The 8,718-nt window shown below is 46.0% G+C and overlaps 1 pseudogene; it reads right to left on the bottom strand.

Annotated features, from left to right (window-relative positions):
- Positions 1 to 424: 424 nt before the first annotated feature.
- LOC124778092 lies at positions 425 to 542 on the bottom strand (annotated as a pseudogene).
- Between the last annotated feature and the right edge of the window lie 8,176 nt (positions 543 to 8,718).

Genomic DNA, 8,718 nt, shown 5'->3' with positions numbered 1-8,718 from the left:
GTGTGGCTCTCATCTGTATATAATAAAAAAAATTTTCCAATACTTTATTTATTTTTAATTCCATAACGTAATGTACTTTGTGGATAGCCCTCGTACTTAGTTGTTCTTCTACTTTCAGTTTGTTTTCTTTGCCAGTCATTATATCGCTTGCACATGCTATAATTTTCGTATCATCTCCCCATCATTGACCCCTAGCAAACTTCCTTTATTATCTCCTCAGTAAAGCACTCCGTCTTCAGGCCACGAGTGGCCTACCGGGACCATCCGACCGCCGAGTCATCCTCGGTGGAGGATGCAGATAGGTGGGGCATGGGGTCAGCACACCGCTCTCCCGGTCGTAAGATGGTATTCTTGACCGAAGCCGCTACTATTCGGTCGAGTAGCTCCTCAATTGGCATCACGAGGCTGAGGGCACCACGAAAAATGGCAACAGCGCATGGCGGCCAGGATGGTCACCCATCAAAGTGCCGGCCACGCCCCACAGCGCTTCACTTCGGTGATCTCACGGGAACCGGTGTGTCCACTGCGGCAAGGCCGTTGCCCTATTATTTTGTCTGTGACTATGTTAAAAAGCACAGGTGAGAGCACATTTCCTTGAAGATCCTTCTGTCCGTTATAAACAATTCTGACCCTGTGCTGTCTGTTGTAACACATTTCTATGGAACAGACATTGGGGAATGAAAGGGAAGAGATGCGTGGAAATTCATGACCTCCAGCCGCACACGGCATACTGGAAATACAATGGCAAAAACTGGAAATTTGCGCTTGACCAGGACTCGAACCTGGACCTACCACGCCTCACGTGCTGTTGCATTAATCGCTTTTCTCTTTCATTTCACCAACAAAGACTCCACAAGACATGTGCGGAACCACAAAGACAGGCGCGTTAATGGTACCTAGCATGATAAAACAAAAAACAGGGCCACCCCTACACGGCATCCTACGATAGAAAAATAGACTGATACTTCTTCAGTCGTTGGCATCTTAACTATACCTCAACCTCCCTGCCCCGCCACCCGCCCCACCTCCATCTAAAGGTAATTAAAAAGGGCAGAGTGCCAATTCTCAAGGGCAATAGGAATGAGGGATAGGGGATCCTAGTAACTATGAAACAACGATTTTTTTAATTATTATGTCCGTTCTTTGGCCTGTACGTGCCGGAGCACCGTATCACGGAAGATGATCACAAAAGTCTCATGAAATGGGGAGATGGGGCATACACCAACTGAGGGGTGTTCAAGGAAGACGCTATGGAGACATCCTGCGAAGGTTTGTCGGTAATGAGGCAACCGGTGTGCATACTGCGTGCGATTACAACCCGGTATCAGAAGTCGAGGACCGTATGTGGACTCTTGTGAAAGAGGTGCTGTAAGACCTGTCCTCGAAACCAGATGAGTGCGTGTTGTTTCGCAAGAATGTAGTGTGAGGTCTGGGGCGACAACAGGAACTCTGGAGTAACCGATGATGGTGAGGCACAGAGGTAACAGCCGACGATGCGTTGGATGAGGAGTCAAACGTAAAGTTTCAAGGGGAACGTCAGGTTGGCAATCACAACAAAGTGGCGAGGTAGACAGTCCTATACGACGCAATCGACGACTGTTAGGGATTTTACCTTCCGAAACGACATACTAGAGGGCAGACACGTTCAGTAGTAAGTAGGGTGCATGACTGCACCCCTACAACGTTCGCCATTTGACGTCTAGTTTCTGTACCGCCATGGGGCTGCATTGCGTGGACAGTATAAACGAAGGATGAAAGTCCTTTGCCTGGGGAAGGAGGCTGACCGGAATATCGTTCCGAGTATAGCTGAGTTCGGCAAAACAGGTTACAATTTGTCACAATAATAGGGAGGTGTGTGGTATCTCGATTGGTGGTTGGGAGGAAGCTGGTCGTAGGATATCCAAGAGACTACGTGTAAAAGACGGGGAGGATTCCCGCCAGCGCAGCAGCTTAGAATGCACAAAGAGAACCGAGGATCGCGCTCATACGTTGACGAGTGCGAGGCCGCCTTTTAGAGGGGCCAGCTGCATGTCAGATTATTTCTGCAAGACTCAGTATTAAGGATGGGCATACAATTATAATAAGGGCCTTCCTTCGACCACCACAGTTATCCTCTGATGTAAACGGAATCTTTAGGAAAGAAAAAAAAAACTCAAATAACTTCGATGCATTCCTTTAATCCGACCTGATTCGAATCCTAAACACTCGAACAGAACTGAAGGACAGGTCACATTAACTTCCCAAACACTGTCGGCTTTCCGGAAGAGATACACTTTCCTAAATTTCTCCCAAGTAACCAAAGTTACCATTCACTTTCCCTGCCATAGTTCCCAAACGCTCGTTACGTTTCATAGCGCCTTGCTACTTTACGCGCAGATATTTAAACGACGCGACGGTGTCAAGCAGGACACTACTAATGCTGTATGAGGATATTAAGGGTTTATTTCACCTACCCATCAAGATTAACTTACAGTTTTCTACTTTTACCGCTAGCTGCCACTCGTCACACCAACTATAATTTTTTGTATCACCCTACAGCAACTCATCTTCGATACCTTCCCGTACACCACAGAATAATTAACAACCACATTTCTGCTTACCCTGTCCACCAAATCATTTTTATACATAGAAAATAATTGAGGTCCTATCAGACTTTTCTGGGACAGTTCTGACGATAACCTTGGCTCTGAAGAACGCTTACCATCGAGGATCACACACTGCCTTCTATTACGTATCTTCGTTAACAGTCTGCAGTGGGATATTGTGTCATATGCTTTTCGGAAATCTGTAAATATGGAATCCGCATGTTGCCCTTCATCAGCGATTCGCATTATATCTTATGAGACAATGGCAAGCTGACGTTCACACACTGGATGCTTTCTAAGGCCGTGCTGATTCGCGGTCAAAGCTTTTTGGTCTCTAGGAAATTTATTGCATTCGAACTTAGAAAACGTTCCAGAATTCTGGAGCAAACCAATGTTAAGGATATTGGTCTGTAGTTTTGCAGGTCCCTTCTTATATACAGGAGTCACCTGTGCTTTTATCCAGCTGCTTGGGACTTTGCACTGTACGAGAGATTCGTTATAAAGGCAAGCTAACTAAGGGGTCAGTGCCATAGGGTATTCCTTGTAAAACCGAACTGAGATTCCCTCTGGACCTGTCGACTTACTTGTTTTCATCTCTATGAGTTGTTTCCCTACGCCAAGGACACTTACTACTCTGTCGTCCAAACTGGACTCTGTGCGATGGTGGAACGACGGTATGTTTGTATGATTCTCCTGCATGAACGATTCCTCAAACGCGGAATTTAAAACTTCGGCATAATAGGGACATGTAATGGTGCTATCATTAATGGTTAGTCGCGGGTAAAGCAGGTAGCAGACTTCAGTTTATTAGTAGAATACTAGGGAAAGATAATGAGACTACAAAAGAGATTGCTTACTAATCACTCGTGCAACTCATCCTAGAATACTGTTCAAGAGTATGGGTTCCGTACCAGATAGGAGTAACAGGTAATATTAAATACATACAAAGACGGGCAGCATGAACTAGCACAAGTTTGTTTGTCAAGCCACAGAGTGTCACATAGATGTTGAAAGAACCGAACTGACAGGCTGTTAAAGAAGGAAACTATCACGGGTTAGTCTACTAACAAAGTTTCAAAGAACCATTTTTAAATGATGGATCTAGTTATAACTCCATACTCAGCGCTCCCATAGGGACTGACAGGACAATATAAGTTTAATTACAACGCGCACAGAGACACTTAAAGAATAATTTTTCTCCTGTACCTTCTATATTCCTATTTTGCAATTAAAACATAAGTGAGTCGCAGAGGGTTCTTCGAACCACCTTCAGACTATTTCTTCACCGTTCCACTCTCTTGCAACCCGTGGGAAAAATGAACACTAAATTCTTTTTGTAGGGGCTCTAGTTTCTCTTCATTTATGATGACTATTTCTTCCTACGCAGGGAGAAAGTTCGTCATTGAAATTTCTTGAAAAGACCTCGCCATAACAAAAAATCCCTTTGTTTTAATGACTGCCAGCCCAACTCGCTTGTCATATCCGTGACACCCTCTCTCCTACTGCACTATAATGCAAAACGTATTGCCCTCCTTTGGACTTTTTTGATGTTATCCGTCAATTGTGTCTGGTAAGGATTCCATACCACACAAAAATACTCAGCCAGAAGACGCAGAAGCGTATTGTACGCCATCTCTTTAGTAGACTTGTTGCATGTTCTAAGCGTTCTGCCACCAAAGCGCAATGTTTGGTTTGCCTTCCCCACAACGTTACCTACGTTGGAAATTGTAATTGTAATTCATGAGTATCAAGTCGAACTGACAGCCTTTAAATTTTTGTGATTTGTCGTGTGACCGAAGTTAACTAATTTCTTTTCTTATTCATGTGGATGACCTCAAACGTTTGTTATTCAGAAACAATTGCCAAAATTCTCACTACTTGGATATTTTGTTTAAATCATGTTGCAGATGGGTTTGATCTTCTGATGACTTTAATCTACTTTAAATGACGGCACATCTGCAAAAAAACTGCTGCTCAGATTGTCTCCTAAATCGTTTACATAGATTGAGAACTGGGCTATAACACTTTCTTGGGAACGCCGGATGTCACATCTCTTTTACTAGATGATTTCTGACGATTACGACGTAGTGTGACCTTTCTGACAGGGTACCAAGAAACCAGTGGCACAACTGAACCGATACCTACAAGCATGCAATATGTTTAGAAGTCTCTTGTGAGGAACGGTGTCAAAAGCCTTCTGTAAATCCAGCAATGTTGAATGAATTTGAGATTCCCTGTCGGTAGCACTCATTATGTGGTGCGAATAAACAGGGAGTTGTTTTTGACAAGAACAATCATTTCTGAACCCGCGCTGAATACGTGCCAATAGACCGTTTCCTTCAAGAAAATACTTAATGCTTGAACACAGTTCATGTTCCATGATCCCACTGCAGATGGACTTCAGTGATATATGGGTCTGTAATCCAATGGATTGCTCCTTCGTCTTTTCTTTTGTATCGGTCTGACTAGTGCAACATTCCAGTATTTTGCTACGGATCTTTCGTCGAGCAAGCGGCTGTATTGATTACTAAGTATGGAGCTGGTATACCGGCATACTCTGAAAGGAAAATAACTAAATGTAAATGTCGTGTGACTAGGGCCTCCCGTCGGGTAGGCCGTTCGACGGGTGCAAGTCTTTCTAGTTGACGCCACTTGGGTGACTTGGGCGTCGATGGAGACAAAATGATTATGATTAGGACAACACAACACCCAGTCCCTGAGTGCAGAAAATCTCCGACCCATTCAGGAATCGAACCCGGGCCCTGAGGATTGACATTCTGTCACCCAGACCACGCAACTACCGTTGGCTGGCAGGAAAATAACTGATCTGCTATTTGGACCATAAGTCTAGCTTCTATTATGTGATTTAAGCTGTTTCGCTACATCGAGAACTACTACTAGTAAACGAACTGCCTATTGGCTTCTGTCTCAGGTACTTCGGCCAACGTTCATCTAATGATTTTTCTGACGTTTCGCCAGCACGAGTGGCTGGCATTGTCGAAGCTTCGCCCTCCATTGCCGGTGGTGAACTAGAGCCGAGCTCGCGGCCGCAGACTATATGTACCTGACGCGCCAACGTCCGAGGGCTTCTCCGCGGTCATTTCCAGTACGGTTCTCCTCTTGCTACCTGCGACGGTCGTTCGCTGCAGTACGGGAAGCCAGGATCCGTTTACCTTAAGGCTTTCCTCTTTCTTGTTGAAACTGTTCGCGTGTTTTTGTATTTCTACAACTTCTCTGAACAAACGCGTGTAATAGTGCTTCTCTACAGCCAGAACTTCCGTACCGGCGAATTTTATTACGTGGTCGGTCTCATTCAGTGCGTGCTCTGCCACGACCGATTTCTCCACCTGCCCCAACCTGCAATATCGCTTATTCTCTTTGACCCTGGTGTTAATTGATCGTCCAGTCACTCCGACATGAACTTTTCCGCATGTGCATGGTATACGGTATATACCCGACATTGCAAGTGGGTCTCTTTTCTCCTTCGCCGATCTAAGACACTCTTTGATCTTCCTTGTCGGTTTGAAAATCGTCTTTACGCCATGTTTGCGCAATATACGGCCGATTCTGTCCGTCACTCTGGGAATGTATGGCAGAAAGGGTGTACCCGACATTTCTTTTTCTGGTTCCTTACTTCGCCGAGTGTTTGGCTCTGTTACACTTCTAATGTAATTTGTGGAGTACCCATTGCTCTTCAGAACAGTTTCCAGGTGTTGCATTTCTCGTTTGAGGTGTTGCGGCTCACATATTCGTCCAGCTCTCGTTACGAGCGTACTAATCATGCCTCTTTTCTGGCTCGGGTGGTGGTTTGACAGTTTGTGCAGGTAACGGTCCGTGTGTGTCGGTTTTCGATACACGCTATGTCCCATGTTTTCGCCGTCCCTAGTGACCAGCACATCTAGAAATGGCAGTTTCTTGTCCTTTTTCTACTTCCATGGTAAATGTTATGTTGGTAAGAAGGCTGTTCAAGTGTCTTAGGAAGTCACCGAGCTGTTCTTCACCATGGCTCCACACCACGAAAGTATCATCGACGTACCTGTACCACACCACAGGTTTGCAAGTCGCTGAGTCCAGTGCCTGTGCTTCGAATGGTTCCATGAATAAGTTGGCCACCACTGGACTGAGAGGTTCGTAGAAATCGCCATTCCACGTGAAATAACTCGTGGTGAGACATGCGTGGAAGAGCTTTTTGAGGTCTAGCGGGAAAATGGAACCAATGTGCTCTAGAGCGTCACTGAGTGGCACTTTCGTAAATAACGAAACAACATCAAAGCTTACCAGGATGTCGTTTGGTGCAAGTTTCAGTTTCTTCAGCTTATCAATGAAATGTCCTGAGTCATTAATGTCCCGGCCGCGGTGGCTGTGCGGTTCTGGCGCTGCAGTCTGGAACCGCGGGACTGCTACGGTCGCAGGTTCGAATCCTGCTGCGGGCATTGGTTTGTGTGTGATGTCCTTAGGTTAGTTAGGTTTAATTAGTTCTAAGTTCTAGGGGACTGATTACCTAAGATGTTAAGTCCCATAGTGCTCAGAGCCGTTTGAACCGTGTTTAATGTATGTGGCGGTCTTCCCCACGTGTGGCTGGAGCAGAGAGGCCAAGTGTCTCGCCAGTTTATACGTTGGTGAGCCAGGAGCGCTAACGATCGGTCTCAGTGGAACGTTGTTCTAATGGATCTTGGGTAATCCAAACAGCCGAGGTGGTAGGGCTTATGTGTTGCGCAGGTTTCTCTGCATGTCCACCGGCAGAGAAGACGTATTCCGTGTGATACGCTGCGTCGCATCTGCGCTTGGTTTTCGGTACGTCGTCGGATCTAATAGGTCTCGGATCTTTTGCTCATAATCTTCGGTCTTCATTACGACGGTTGCATTCCCCTTATCGGCAGGCAGTACCAATATATTCTTGTCGGCCTTGAGATTCTTAATGGCTTGTATCTCTTCTTTCCTCAGGTTGCAAGCTGGTGGTTTTGCTCGGCGCAGTATCCTGGCTGTTTCAGTGCGAATTTCCTCTGCGCTTTCACAAGGAAAGATCCGAATGTCCTCCATAGGTATAGTTCTCGGGATGATAGCGAAATTTCCTCCTTTTTGAAGAACTGACACTTCCTCTTCGGTCAATTGTCGTTCAGTGAGGTTGACCACTGTGTGTGACATGTCGGGAATCGCCTTGTCGGTCTGCTTCCGGCATCTTTCAAACTTTTTCTTCTGTCGCTCGGTGCTGCGCTCGAGTTCGTTCTGCATGCTCCAGTGAGTGATGCTGTCGATCTTGTCCCAGTCGTCTCGATGCATTCTGATACTTAGTTGACAGAAAATGTCCAGATGTTCCTGATCCGTTCTTGCCAAGTCACTCCATGTTTTGTGTATTCGCTCACGATAAAAAGCTCGTTCCATTCTGTCGTAGATACGATGTGCTTGGGCGGTGGTGAATAGGCGCTTACATCTCAAGAACTTCGGTGTAGCACTTTCAACTCGGCACTGTGACGTAAAGGCGAGAGAGGACATCAGTCGCGCTTTCTTCTTCCGTCGTTGGTCAAGGCGTCGGTACAATCTGCAAATCTCCTCCCCGTAGAGACGTTATACAAAATTTTTAAGGCTTTCGTGGCCACTTGTTGACAAACTGCCTATTGGCTTGTGTCTCGGGTTCTTCGGCTGACGTTCATCTAATGATTTTTCTGACGTTTCCCCAGCACAAGTGGCTGGCATAGTCGAAGCTTCAGCCTCCATTGCCGGTGGTGAACTGGAGCCGAGCTAAAGAGATGGGGCCCCTCCACGCCCGCACCAACGTGGTGACCAAACCAAAAGTTCTACTGTCACCTCCGTAAACATGTTAGTTAACTAGTACGTGGATCACAGGATGCTGGGCTGTGATGTTGTCCGTGCGTCTGGGTAAGACTACGCATTAACACGGTCCATCAGGTGATAGATAGTGGACGAAACGCGAGTGAGGGTAGCGATTTGAAGAGCAGAGGGAAAAAAAGTGCCGTGGCTCGTGCCGTGGGAAAAAACCTCTGCGACAGTGGGATGGGTAGTAAGAGCAGTAGTGGCTTACTAGCTGCGATAGTTCATGCACGGTTGGATTTGTTTTATAGGTATCATGCATCATTACCATGACAAGCGATGGCGATGTGTCCCAGTTGCTGCA

This window comes from Schistocerca piceifrons, chromosome 2, assembly GCF_021461385.2.
Source record: "Schistocerca piceifrons isolate TAMUIC-IGC-003096 chromosome 2, iqSchPice1.1, whole genome shotgun sequence".
In the NCBI taxonomy this organism is placed as follows: Eukaryota; Metazoa; Arthropoda; class Insecta; order Orthoptera; family Acrididae; genus Schistocerca; species Schistocerca piceifrons.
Note: the sequence above shows the minus strand (reverse complement) of the source record. Positions and strands in the feature narration are given on the sequence as shown.